Source organism: Equus caballus, chromosome 25 (assembly GCF_041296265.1).
Source record: "Equus caballus isolate H_3958 breed thoroughbred chromosome 25, TB-T2T, whole genome shotgun sequence".
Classification (NCBI taxonomy): Eukaryota; Metazoa; Chordata; class Mammalia; order Perissodactyla; family Equidae; genus Equus; species Equus caballus.
In genome coordinates, this window is record NC_091708.1 from 13863324 (window position 1) to 13877604 (window position 14281).

Consider the following 14281-nt stretch of genomic DNA (forward strand, 5'->3'; position numbering starts at 1 on the left):
CACATGCACGCATGCTCCCTTGCTAATTACACTGCTGCAGGAAATCCAGAGTTTTTAACCTAGGACAAGGTTCTGCCTAGCATCTTTAGTTCAGAGGCAAAACTAAGTGAATTGGAAGTGGACAGCCACAAAAGGGACAAATGATGGTAAAGATAGAAGGGACCATTGAATCAATGCAAAATGGACTATCCCACTCTGGTCTCCTCCTGTTCCACCTTTAAGCTCCTGGCTGGACAACCTTTCCTCCCCAAAGCCTTCCCCGACCCCCGCCCACACCTCGGGGAGAGCGGAGGCCTCTCTTCTGGGGCGGCTTTCCCTGCTCCATGCGTCTCTGCGGCAGTTCTCGCACTACCTTGTCGTGTGCTTGTTCATGTAGTTCTCCTGTCCTGTGTGCAGTGGGTCCCTCACAGGTGGGTCCCCGGGGCCACTGTCACCTGAGACAATGAGGCGCTGCTGCTGCAAGTGAACTGGTGTGGCCCAGTCCAGCTGCGCGGCAAAGGGTCCCGCCTGGGGCTGGGCTCAGAGCAAGGGCATCTGGAGGCTCAGGGAGGGGCCTGCAGCAGCTGGAGGGGCGACCAGGAGCTGAGGAGGGGGCAGCATGGGAGGTCCTAGGGCAGTGGGTGGCTTTGGAGGAAGTCTGGGAGCCGTAGGCCGGAGGTTTGGGGTGAAGATTCAAGTCTTTGGGGTTAGGACTTACATGCTCAGGAGGAAACGGGCTGTAAGGCCAGAACTGGTGTCAGGAAGGAGTCGAAAGCCCTTCCCTGGAGGCCCAGCTGCCAGGCCCGCTGGCCGGATCCTCCAGCCACCCTGGGGGAAGGGAGCACCAGGGGTCTGGGGTCACCTCCGCTGTGGGGAGAAGAGGAGGCAGCGAGTGGGGCGTCAGGCAAGGCATTTTAAGAATCTCCATTTCCCTCTCTTCCAAAAGGCAGAAGTAAGAAGTTCTGAGAAGTTAAAATACAAAGAATGAAAAATAATGCTCAGTTTAGAAATAGTCGTAATCCGGATTCTTCGCCGAGAGGGGCCTGACTCTCACACAGAGTTTTGCGTGATTCCTACAGCATGGGAGACGGTCTCTTTCTTCCTGCAGGGTGACCACCATTTCTGCTCCTGCCCCACTGCCCCAGTCTGTCCCTCTGACCCCAAGGACAAGCCGATGTCCAGAAGGCATATTGAGTAATTGAGCTCATAGCTTACCAAACCATCGGGATTTCACTTTCTGGGTAAAAAGTTATCCATCTGCGGCCACCTCAGTTACTTTGAAGACATGGGCCATTCTCATCACCTCTGGAAGGAAAGCCTCCAGCCCCTGCATGCTGTTCCCACAGCAAGGAATGCCAGCCCTCTCACCCGCCCTTCAAGCCAGGGGAGCTGAAAGGCCAGTATATCGTATGCTTGCAGAAATGAAAGAAGGAAACTAATATTTATTGAGAATCTGCTACGTACAGATGTGGTCTTAGACCTTTTACAGGTGTTATTATGTTTGTATGCAGTTGCATACAACGGCCCAGGATGTAAAGCTTTGCCATCCCCGACCCCCGGAGGGAGAGCAGGAGTTGAGCTGGCACAGCAAGAGTAACGGAGGTGGGCTCTGAAGCTCTAGCTGAGGCCTCTCTGAGATCTGTGCATCCTGCCTTTCTGCACAGTGGAGACACCCAGAAAAGGTTGGCGCTGCTTTTCAGAGCTGGGATGTCAACACCAAAGGCCACTGCAGCTGCTCTGGCCACCAGGGGCTTTCTGCTCTCCCAAATGCCCTTCCTTCACTCCAGGCTCCCCGGTTGACGTCAGCTGGAACATCTGGCGGGCTGGCCCAGGCGTCCAGAGGTGACAGCCCCGTCCCGGCCCAGGGACCACTTGTTGGTAGGAGAAGAGCGATGCTGCTAGTTCCCTGCGAGGGGGCTGTGAGCCCAGCAGAGAGGACGCGCTGGCTGCACAGGTTCGCCTGCTAAGGGAGCCAGTGCAGTTGGTTGTAGGGAATTTGATGAAAATAATCAGCTGCAAACTCCTAAAAAACAAACAGACTACGATCCAGAGGTTTGAATAACAACCCCCTCAGCCAGATGGCCACAGGAGCCTTGCCAGGGAGAAAAAATGATCTCCCGCCCTGAATTTCCTCTTTGTTCTGGACCCCGCTCTCTTTGGACGTCATCCGTCCCCCCACCCTTTTCATGCGCCAGCCACCCAGCGTCTTGTGTTCAGGGAGCTTAAGGCAGCTTTCCCCAGATTAGGATTTGGGGACAGGGAATCTAGGCAGAGAAGCGGCCTTCTTGTCCCAGCGTGAGTCACCCTGGGCTGGAGGAAGCACACAGCTGTCTACATCTGGGCCTGGAATGCTGCTTCCTCCTCGGAGGACACTCTCGAGACACCCGGGACCCTGAGGGTACAGAGCAGGAAGTCATAGGCAGGGCCGCCTGCGTGGGGCCAGCCCTCTGGACACCCCGGTTCCCACCAACAGACCTTCATGTCCCAGCTTCAGGGAACTGAATGTTAGCTCATTGCCACGTTAAATCGCAGCCATGCCTGGAACCAATGGTGGCCAGTGTGTCCTGCCAAACTCAGCCTCCCTCTGGCTCCACTAAGAGCATCGATGTAAGAGTGAGGCGAACATGGGTTTGAATCCTCGCTCTGCCACTGTGTGACCTTAGACAAGTTATTTGACCTCTCTGAGCCTCAGTTTCTGTTTCATTGAGTTTTAGTGAGAATAATAAAGAAAGAAATTGTCTCTTTGATGCCTGTAGCACAGTATCTGTCACAGAGCAGGCATTCGATAAACATTGGTTTCCTCCCAAGAGGGAATGGAGGCTTAGGTCCCACGGGCCCCTCTCCCACGGCCGCTCCTATCAGCCAGGGCATCGTGCTCAGTGGACGCCTGCCTTCCGCAGGGATCCCTCTGGTACACTACGCTCCAGGAGCTGGCCGCCAGGGAACGCCTGTTGGTTAGGCATCTGTTCGTGCAGTGAACTTTCCTGAAGAGCTCTCACGACCGCCCGGTGTCATGGCCCTGCCACACTTCCGTCTCAGGCGGGGAGATGCCCATTAGTCTTGGAGGCATGACTGTGAGATGCACGTTCACACGTGACTTGAACTATAAGTGTGTAAACTGTGTTCTGTCTGGGGTCCGTGTTTGTGTAAGCCTTTCTCGATTTGTAGGCTCATCAGACAAAATACAGGATAATTCGTCGTACATCTGAAGTCAAATTTAACTGGGAGCCTTATGTTTTTATTTGCTAAATCTGGCAACTACATCTATACGCATGTCCATCGGTGTAAACGGGTTTGCTTGTTTACATCTCAGGGGCCACCGGAGCCTGTGTGTCTGTGCCTGTGTGTCTCGGTGTGTGAATGGGGGTCTGTGTGCACGTGTACCCCGGCTGAGAAAGAGTCAGCAGGTCGTTGGAACAAATGGCTCCACCCCCCACAGCTCATCTCCTGCCAGGCCAACCCCGCTGGAGCAACAGAGGTCAGGAGCGGCCTTGAATGCCGGGCCAGGGAGCTTGGGCCTTCTCCTAAGGGCAATGAGGAGCCACGGAAGGCTCTAGGCTGAGGAGGGGGCAGATTTAGAGGGTTGCCTCGATGAGAGAGGGTGGGGATCTGGCTTAGCTACTGGCAGTGCAGACAGAGGGCAAGGGGCAAATTGTGGGACTTGTTTAATGTCCTGCAGGTGGGGAGGGAGGGAGGGGTTGAAGGTGGTGCTTAGGTTTCCAGCTTGGACACCTGAGGGTTTGTCGTGCTCCCTTCCCATCCTCAATGTCAGGCACGGTGCCTGGCACGTAACGGACACTCCTTGGGTGGTTATGGCATGAACGCGTGCACGCGGGAATGAGAGATGCGAGGGACACAGGCGGAGGAGGAGGAGGAGGAAGGAGAGGTCTGGGAAGGAAATTGACCTCCGTTATTTGGGGCGACCTTGAGTTTGAGGTGGCAGTGGGGCCACCCAGAGAGATGTCCAGCAGGCATTTGGCCTTACGGCCAGCTCAGGAGAGAGGTCCAGGCTGGAGAAGCAAATTCAGGGGGTGTGAGTGGGTAGTAAAGGGGTGAAACCACCAGCTGGGATGAGATCACTACACGGCACAGTGAGGAGCGAGGAGGCTGTGGCGGAGGAAGGAAGCTTGCGGGGCAGCGACTTTCAAGGAGCTGGTAGGAGGAGTCTGAGGGCGTCAATAGTTCCCCCCTCACAGGGCTGCTGGGATTCAAGTGAGATATCCACTGGCCTGGGAGCTCCAAGGGGCCAGGGAACGGATGACAAGCAGAACATTTAACAGGCACTGGCCAAGCGGGTCAGGCTGGGCCACGGATGGGAGCCAGGTCTTCTGGGCTCAGCTGTGCTGGAGTCAAGCGCTGAGTAGCTGGGTCATTGGGAAGTGGCGGAAGGTTGGGAAGAGGCCCGGGGCAGCTGGGGCAGGGAGGGGGCACTCAGGGGCTTGGGGCAGCTGCTCTGTACCAGCTGGAACAGAAACATACATATTTGAACAAGTGGGACAGTTGCATAGGGACATCCCAGCTGCGTGTCAGGCCTGGGGACTGACAGTGTCATCTACTTCATTCCTGATCATGCCTCATTTTAGAAAACACCAGTAGTGAGTAAATGACAGCTCACAGGAGGTCCCAGCACAGGGCCTGGTGTGTCACGGGCACTCAGTAGACATGCTTTCAAATCTTCTTTTCAGGGAGTAAAGACGCCTCCATAGTTTCAAGGAATTTCCTTTCCTGAGCACAGTTTTCCTGGTTTAGGGAGTCAAATTTCCTTTCGCTTGGGAAGACCTGTCTTTCCTGCTGTTGAGTTCCCGGGAATTTCAAAGGCCCTGGGCCTGCAAGCTCGCTGTGGATCAGGGTGAACAGCAGCCCTAACGCGAGGCACAGCTCCCGTCAGGGTCCCCCTCTCGTGGCCTCCCCTTCCTTCCCACGTAGCCTGTCATCTGTTGGGAGCGGGGGCTTCTCCCGGGCCTGGCACTCTCGGTGCTCTGTCAGTGTTTGCTGTGGTTATTTTTGTTATCACTGTCCCGGGCCTGTTGCTTCCTCAAATTGAATCATTTCTGTGACTCTAAAGTTTAGTTTATTCTACTTTATCCAAGCCTCGGACCAATTTTCGGATCCCCAAAGCAGGCATGTCTTACAAGGACTAATTCCAACACAGTCTCTTTCCGGTGATGTTTAAACACTCACACCGCAGAGGAAGGTAGGCTTCCTTCAAGAGCGCACTTAGTTTAGATAAATATTTGGCCTCGTGGATATACAAATAGTCCGAAACTGTACCCTTTTCTAGGTGTAGAGTCTCAGAAAGAGTTTTCAGGACTCCGTGCCTATTCACTCGGTCCTTGGTTTGTCCACCTAGTAGTTCCCACCAGAAGGTCAACAGTGGCAGAGCTTTTGGCCTGTCCACTGCTGTAAACCCAGAGTGCCCGCCACGTCGCAGGTGCTCAGTGCACAGTGGATGAACGGATGAGGGAGTGAGCACATCTCTGTGCCAACAGGCCTGGCCTTGGAAAGCCAGAATAGGACCCAATGGCTGCTGTCCACGAGCCTGTGGTCTTGTGAACTCCTCACTCCCCGGCAGTCCACCTGGAGTACCAAGCAGTCAGCACCACTGTCCATGAGATGTGGAGATGCCTGCAATGGTCGAGGGCTGCAGAAGCAATGCCGTTGCTGCCGGGAATACCCGAGGAGGTACCCCAGCAGGCGGCATTCAAGCTGGGTTTGACTTCAGCATGAGGAGTGGGCACAAGGGAAACGGAAGGAGCCAAGGTCCAGAGTGGGAAACCTTGGTTCCGTACAGGAAGGTCCGGGAAGGCCACCTGGGTGGTGTAGGTCGCTGGAGCATAGGTTCCAGGAGGGCAGGGGCTGTGTCTGTCCTGCCCGTCGTCATGTGACACAGCGCCTGGCATAGTTAGACTCTCGGTAAACTGCAGCCTAAGAGAAAGAATGGATGACATGAGAATGGAAAGAAAAGATGGGACCTAGAAATCTTTTTTGGAGGTCTTTTTGGCAACCATAATTGGTTTCTTTGTCTCCTTCCGTCCTGGAACTGTAGATGCTTGTGTCTGGAAGGAACCTTAAGTTCAACCCCCATCGCCTCCCAAGTGGTCATGATGTTCAGGCTGGGATGCCCCTCAGCGATGGGATGCTCACTGCCCCCCACGCAGCTGGTCCCTCTTCTGTCGAGATCTGACTGTTAGAATCGCCTTCCTCACACTGAACACACAGGAGCAGAGGGGCAGCAGGGAAAGGGCAGTGAGTCTGCAGTCAGAAGCCCCGACCTCGGCTCCTGGCCCCGCCAGTGACTCGTGTGGTCCCTGGGCAGGGCCGGCCTAGCCAGTGATTCCAAGTGTGGGCTCTGGTGTCCGACAGAACTGAAGTGACTTGCCGTCTCTGTGCTCTCACTTCCTTATCTGTAAAATGGGGAGAGTAATAATGGCACCCTCCCTGTAGGATTCTTGCGAGGATTAAGTGAAAAGATGCGTACAGATTAGTCAGTGCTCAACAACAGTCAGCGAGGAATTGCAGTGTCATCACCTCCCTTCTGGCTCTCAGTGATTTTCCCTCTGTTTGGTGGGAATAAGAATCCCTGTCCTGGATGTCAGGGTTGGTGCGAGGAGCCAGAGAGAGGATGGGGGACGGCATGCGCGGAGGGGAGAGTTGTGCGACATGCCCATCAGCTGTGGCACAAGCTCCAGGAGATCTCACCAGCACAGCTGACCCCCCAGATGGCTCCCACCGCACCCGGCCCCTGAGTTTTCTCTCTATTTTTGGTGGCTAGGTTTCTGCTCCTTGCCATGCTGTATCGTGACCTCTAAGAGATATATTTAGAACAGGCCTGCAAGGAGAGGAAGGGAAATGAAAGAAAGGAAACAGGTCTGGCTGTCTCCTTCAGCAGGTCCTTGGGGGACCCGAGGCTCAGGCTCTCTGACCCAGCCTTTGAAATAGCCACTTCCTTCTCTCCTGGCCTTTTTGGATCAGAGAGGGGGGAGGAGGTGTGCAGACTCAGTTCCCAGATGCGCTGAACAGGAGGCTGCAAGCTTCCCTCTGATGTGCCACACTTCTCCAGGCCGCTGGCCCTGGGGACAGGACTCTGGGCTGCGGCTGCTCCTCCGGGGGTCTGCCTTGGACTCACTGCAGGCCCAGCTGCCACTGACCACACGGATTTCTTTTAAGAGGTTTGGCCAACCTTCAGCATAGCTGAGGTGTTGTCAGAGCTGGAAGAAGCTTTGACTCCCTCAGCCAGTAGTTCCCAGGCTCGGGGCCCTGGGCGCTGGGGGTCCTCAGACGATTTCCAGTTCTTTCATAAACCTGAAAGGAACAGTAGACAGCCCCTGTGTGAGGGCGCACAGTCTCCCCACAGTGTCACAGATCTGCTTTTCCCTGAAGTCAACTCCGGTGGTCCCCCTGCAGCCTGGTGTTGCTGGAGACGGTGACAGCTTCTTACTGGGCTTGTCCTCTGCCGGGAGCTGGGCTCAGCCCTTCACACACATCACCTCCCTAACCTTCCACTCCGGCAGGTGGGTACGTTTATGACCCCTATTTTGCAGGTGGAGAAACTGAGAGTCAAAAGGGTTAAGCGAGTTGCCCAAGGCCACACAGCCAGCTGGGATTCCAATCCAGAGTCCCCCCCAGTCCCGACCCTCAACCATAGGAAGCAGTTTTCTGGACGCTCAGCTGTGGGCCTTTGAATCCGGCAAATGGGCAAACACATGCGTCATTACTCGGGGAAGGGTATCACAGGGTTTGCATGCAAGTACTAGAGCAGGAGGACTACAAAAAGGGTGGTGGAATAGACGAGAACCAGCTACCCTGCCTCATAGGGGGAACCAAGGCCTGGAGAAGTCTTGCTCAGTGAGACACAGGGCAGTGGCGGGTCTCTCCAAGCTGACGGCTCAGGCCTGTGACGGCGTGTGCCTGTGGCTCTGCCTGGCAGGGTCTCTGAGCTCCTCCTGCCTCGGCAGGCCGCTCCCCGACAAGGGTCAGACCACCCACCCTGACTAATTCTCCCCCGGTCCCACCTCCCTCCCGCCAGCTGCACAGCACTGTGGCCTTGCCAGACCTCAGGGCTATTGAGTGTTGGCGGGGGACCGGCGGTCTTTGTCTTCAAACTCATCCTTTACCCCGTCTGTGACTTCTAACTCCACACTTGTGCATGCACTTTACAGTTTGTAAAATGCTTGCACTTCTATCGTTTCCTTTGAGACTAAAGGCTGTTCTGGATGCTGGGCAGGGTAGGGGTAATACCCCATTTTACAGAAGAGGAAAAGGAAGTTCTACGACGCAAGGTGCCTTGTTCAAGGTCATGTGCTCAGCTAAGAACTGTTAGAGCCAGAAGTTGGAGCCGAGTCAGCCTGCGCCACCTCACTACTGCCCGCACCACCTCACCAAACGGCCTCTCCCCTTTCAGAAATGAGGACTCTCAGGGGGCAGTGCTGAGCATGGGGCTAAAGCTGCGTCCTGACAGAACTTTAGACGTAACTGACAGCATCACCATTAACCAGATCTTTCTCCCCGTAGTGGGCAAATACAGGCACCTAAGTTAGAACAGGTGAGCCTGTGTCGACTGAGATCACAGGCTTGTACTCCCTGAACTCGCGATGTGATGAAAGGGCGTCTAAGTCATAAATGGTTCGTGTCTGAGAACCTTGACTTTCTCACTGTGGCCCTGGAGAGACCGTTCACCATCTGGGCCTCGGTTTCTACATGTGGACGATGAAGATGATGATAATACGTACCTTGTTTCTTATAAAAATGAGTGGGGCCATCATACACAAATTTCTCTGAGAAATTTTAAGAAGTGTTATACAACTGTTGCACCTGACAATGAATTTTCATAAATGAGGAAGGCAAGGGAAACTCACATCTATAAACTCATGATTATTAAGTGCTTCTTGAGTAATTTACATGGATCGTTCCATTAATTTGAACAAGAGCCCTTAGGAGGCTGGTACCATTATCACCTCCATTGAGTAGATGAGGAGACTGAGGCCCAGAGATTTTAAGGAACAAGGAGCAAACGGCAGAAGCAGGATGTGAAATCTTGGCAATTCAGCACCAGCAGATAAGCACTTCAACTTCCCAGGGGCATCGGAATCCCCTGAAAGGAGAAAGTGGATGAAACAGGAGTTGCGGGGCCCCACCCAGAGTGTCTGGTTCGGTAGGTCTGGGGAGGGGCCTGAGAATTTGATTCCTAACAAGTCCCCAGGTGATGCCGATGCTGTTGGACCAGGGGCCACACTGTGAGAACTCTGTCCTGCACAGAGTTCTCCTGGTACCTCCCGCCCCACCAGTGGCCAAATGCAGGTCCTCTGAGGCCTGTTTGCACAGACTGGCTGGACACCTGTGCACAGTAGATACCTGCCTTATGTCATGTAGACGTATGTTATGCTAATGGATGAAGAGGCTAGGGCTGCTGGGGAGGCCCTTACTCCTTCAGAAACAAATGAGAGAAGTTGCCCGGTGCCTGATGCTTGATGGCCCTGCAGGTGCCTGAATCCTTGCAGCTATGGCCACTCAGCCCTTCCTCAGAGCCGGCCACGGGGAGGGAAAGCCATTTGCCTACGGAAGGTGCAATAGGTGCTGTTATCATTTTTATTTCACAGATGATGAAACAGAGGATCAGAGAGGTGATGCGACTTGCCCAAGTGATAACAGAACAGATTCACAGGCTGCCTCCTCGGCTCCCATCAATTTTTCCCTTCAAGTTGCTCTCACGTCCAGATTTCAGAAATAGTCTATGAATGGAGAGATACAGCACAGCCTGTGAAAAGAAAGACTGGACCCAGAAGATTTAAATTTAATTGAACTTAATTAAATTTAGAGTTTTGAAAAGAAATAAGAAAAATGACTTCTAGAAGAATAGAAGCCTTTCAGAAAACAGGGGTTGAGCCAAAGGCAGGAGTCATAGGCAGAAGAGAATGAAAATCCAGGGCATGTGAATATCCAATTGTTCCAGGATTCTATTTGCTGAAAAGACTATGCTTTCTCCACTAAACCACCTTTACGTCTTTGTCAAAAACCAGCTGTCCAAACCTAGAATAGCAAAACAATCTTGGAAAAGAAGAATGAAGTTGGAAGACTCACATGTCACAATTTCAAAGTTTACTGCAAATCTACAGCCATCAAGGCTGTGTGGTACCAGCATAAGAACAGACGTACATGCAACGGAAGAGAATTTGAGAGTCAGAAACTTTCACATTTATGATCAATTGATTTTCTGCAATGGTGCCAAAGACCATTCAATGGGGAAAAAGCAGGGTCTTCAACAAATTGTATCGAGATAACTGGATATCTGCATGAAAAAGAAGGAAGGTGGACCCCTGCCTCACACCATATACAAAAACGAACTCAAAATAAACCAAAGATCCGAATGTCAGAGCTAAAACTATGAGACTCTGAGAGGAAAACACAGGGGTAAATCTTTGTGACCTTGGATTAGGACGGGCTCTCTCTCCATTGATTGAGGTCTTGTTTAATTTCTCTCAGCAATGTTTTATAGTTTTCAGTACAGACCTTGCACATCTTTTACCAGATTTAGACCTAAGCAGTTCATATTTTTTATGCTATTGTAAATGGCTTCATTTTTCAATTTCCAATTCCAATTTTTTGTTGCTAGTGTATAGAAATAAAATTGGTTTTTATAGATTGATTTGGTATCCTGCAACCTCTGCCGAACTCACCTCTTAGTTCTAGTAGCTTTACTGTAGATTCCATCAGATCTTCTCCATTGACGATCGTGTCATCTGTGCACAAAGGCAGTTTCACTTCTTCTTTTCCAATCTGGATGCCTTTCATATCTTTTTCTTGCTTCAGTGAGCTAACTGGGACCTCTGGAACAATACAGAGCAGCCGGGAGAGTGAATAGCCTTATCCTGTCTCTGATCCCAGGGGCAGAGAGCCAGTCTGCCACCATGGAGTAATATGTTAGCAGTGGGTTTTGCGGGTGATCTTTGAGGAGAAAGTCCCCTGCTGTTGTTCTTCTCTTCCTAGTTTGCTGAGACTTTTAATCAGGAATGGATGTTGGATTTGTCATATGTTTTTTCGTTATCTACTGATACAGAAAATACAGTGATCACAGATGGGAGAGTCCCAGTTCAAGGGTGGCCTCTGCCTTCTGTCAGAAAGAAGGAGCCCTGCCTAGCGACGGGAGCCTGTCTTGGGGAGGCAGGCGCCCCGCTTCCGCTCTGTGCCTCTCTCCCTGAGTCAGGTGAGGAGGCATTCCCGGGGTTCAGATCCCGAGCTATGGACCCCAAAGCCAGTGCTCTGTCCTCTACACCAAACTGTCCAATTGACGCTGGAACTCTGCCTGGCCAAAGCCCCAAAGATGGATGAAACCTTGGATCCCTTGATAATACAAAATAGGAGCATCCACTTACTGAGCACTTCTGGATACCAAGAACCAGGGCCGGGACTAGAGCGAGGGGAGTGAACCATCCAGGGATGCAGAATTTAAGGAGGGACCTGCAAGACCATGAGCGCCTCACTCACTTTGCCCTCATCCCGGCCCCGCAGGAACAGTCTACACGCTACTCGCATTGGCTCCCTTAATCCTCAAACAGCCCCACAGTGGAGGTGCTATTATCATTTTTATTTTACAGATAAGGAGACAGAGGATCAGAGAGGTGAAGCGACTTACCCAAGCGATAGGTGGCAGAGCTGGCATTTGAAGCAAAGTCTGTTCACGTTCCATCTGAGCTCTTAATCGTGGCTCTTGACTCTAGCAGATGAGAATCTCCTGGAAGGTCAGTTAACACACCGCTGGCTGGGCCCCACCCCAGAATTTCGGATTCAGTCAGTCTGCTGCGTGAGCAAGGGGAGAATCTGCATTTCTAACGCGTTCCCAGGTGACGCTGATGCTGGTGGTCCAGGGACCAGACTTTGAGAACAATCACACAATGTCATACTTCCTTCTCTGTAACCCTCGCTCATCAGATCTCAGGGGGCACGAAGATTCTGAGAGTAAAAGAGAGAAGTCTGAGAAAGCAAGGCCAGACCCCTGCGGCTTGTGAAGGGGAAGAAAGCATCAGTTTCCCAGGACTGGACCCACAGTTTCCGTGTCATCCCCGCATGGCTGGAGCCCCAGTCCCAGTCCAGGACGCCTCACGCAGAATCAGTGAGCAGTTACGAGTCGAACTGGGGGTGAACTGACCAGTCATGATGGGGCCTCTGTGGGGACTTATTCATTTGAAAAGAATGCCCGACATTTATACTGAAAGGCGTCTTTCTATAGACCCTCAATCCTTCTGGTAAAAAAGAGGTGTTTTCTCCTAAATATATTTCGAATGTTTTCTAATTGATTCTTAGACACCTACATCAGAGGGACATAGTACATCAAACTTTTCAAGCTATTGCAAAACTACAGAGACGGGGAGAAAACCAACACAGAACTATTCACCCTGTCAAAGAAGCAAACTTAAACAGGCTTGGCAAAATCTCCAAGCTCTAAACATGTGACAACATTCCAGAGTTGACCCTAGTGTCCAAGGGGTTAAATTGCTCTTTAATCTCCCAAATCTTTGAACCCTGGAACCCCCATCCTGCTGCACTTGACCCTGAAGTGCAATAAGGAAAAAGCTGACCTTATGCGTTCACTTGATCTTTATCCAGAGGATCACAAGCCCCCGAGGCAGGAATTCTCAGCCCCGGATGCACACTCGAGTCACTTGGGGAGCTTCTAAAAATCTCCTTGCCTGTGGCCACACCCCAGACCAAGCACATCAGAATCTCCGGTGTGGGATCAGGTAGGAGCGTTTTTGAAAGCCCCAGATGATGCCAGTGGCAGCCAGGACTGAAAACCCTGCTCTAGAGAGAGAGAAATCTTGGTGAAACCTCACTGCCTTCCCCCACTTACTGATGCTTCTGAATCCAGAATCTCTCCCTCGGAGTGAGCCCCTTGCCTGGAACATGGAGACAGCTGCTGCCCAGCGCTCTGGTTGGAGGGAGATGAATGGGAGGGGAGCTCCTTTTGTTAAAGGTCTTCTCGATGCCAGCCTAGTTCCGTCCGTTTAATAAGACTATGAGACAGCCATGAGTGTCTCCACTCTGGAGAGCACACACTGCCGGTCAGAGAGGTGAAGTGACATGCCCAAGATGGCACAGCTGGAATTTAAAGCCAGCCTTGTCTCCTTCCTCTTGTTACAGCCACTGCTGCTCCTTCCAGTCTCAGGGGTCCCCTCCTTCTCACGGCAGCTCCTCTCTGTCCCCTCCACCTGGCCCCCTGTGCCCAGCCTTGTGCACAGGTCGTGACCGTCTCCAGCTCTGAGGCCCCTGGCCCCTTTAGCTAGAGGTCAGGGACAGGACTTGCCCTTGGGTGGTAGGTGACAAGGGCCCTGCTGGGCTTCTCCCCAGGACTCTGGCTTCTGATGTCCCCTCCCTTTCTGTGCCGTGTCCAGTAATCAGCCACTCTGTCACCAGCAGCTGAGATCACCATGTGTCAACTCACAGACCAGGACAGGCCAGGGCCCTGGGTGACCTGGCCAAGTGTGGGTGGAGCTTGTGCCCTATCGCTGCTCCTAACATATGCACAGCACCCAACGCCTTTCTGCCCAAACAGGCATGTGATACTGTGATTTATAACAAGAATGATCTATTTAGTCTGCATCCCCATTTCTGGCAGGAGCTCCTAAAACTCTTGGAATTTCCTGTGATGAGAGGGGCTAGATGTCTTTTGTTATGTTAATGAGGTGACTTTTGGACCAGTACCTCAGGATGGGGGCTGGTTGCCAGTGGAGCCAATCTCGTGATTACAGGGTTGGAAATTTCAGTCCCACCCACCACCTCTGGGGAGGGGAGAGGGGCTGGAGGTTGAATCAATCGCCAATAGCCAGTGATTGAATCAATCAAGCCTATATAATGAAGCCACCATAAAACCTAAAAGGACGGGGTTCAGAGAGCTTCCGGGTTGGTGAAGACGTAGGGATGGGGAGAGTGGTCTCCTGGAAAGAACATGGAAGCTCCGTGCCCTTTCCCCATATCTTGTCCTCTGTGTCTCTTCCATCTGGCTGTTCCTGAGTTATATCCTTTTACAGTAAACCAGCGATCTAGGAAGTAAAATGTTTCTGTGAGCCACTCTAGCAAATTAATCGAAACCAAGGAGGAGGTCGTTGGAACCGTCTATCTACAGCCATCGCCCAGAAGCACAGATGATACACTGGACTGGCGTCTGAAGTGGGTGAATGGGGGTCCCACTCTTGTAGGACTGAGCCCTTAACCTGTTGTATCTGACATTACCTACCTGGAGATAGTGTCAGAACTGAGTTAAGTTGTAGGACACCCAGCCAGTGTTGGAGAACTGCTAGGTGGTGTGGGC

General features: G+C 52.4%; 1 long non-coding RNA gene across 2 annotated transcripts; it reads right to left on the reverse strand.

Annotated features, from left to right (window-relative positions):
- Positions 1-1401: 1401 nt before the first annotated feature.
- LOC138920724 (uncharacterized) lies at positions 1402-13353 on the reverse strand. 2 transcript variants are annotated; one of them, XR_011432423.1, is made up of 4 exons: positions 12824-13353; positions 11609-11925; positions 10653-10802; positions 1402-5904 (listed from the first exon to the last, which is right to left on the reverse strand). It is a non-coding gene; the product is annotated as an uncharacterized lncRNA (long non-coding RNA). The 2 variants fall into 2 exon arrangements; XR_011432424.1 differs by lacking the exon at positions 1402-5904 and adding an exon at positions 8838-9707 and having other exon boundaries at positions 12824-13326.
- Between the last annotated feature and the right edge of the window lie 928 nt (positions 13354-14281).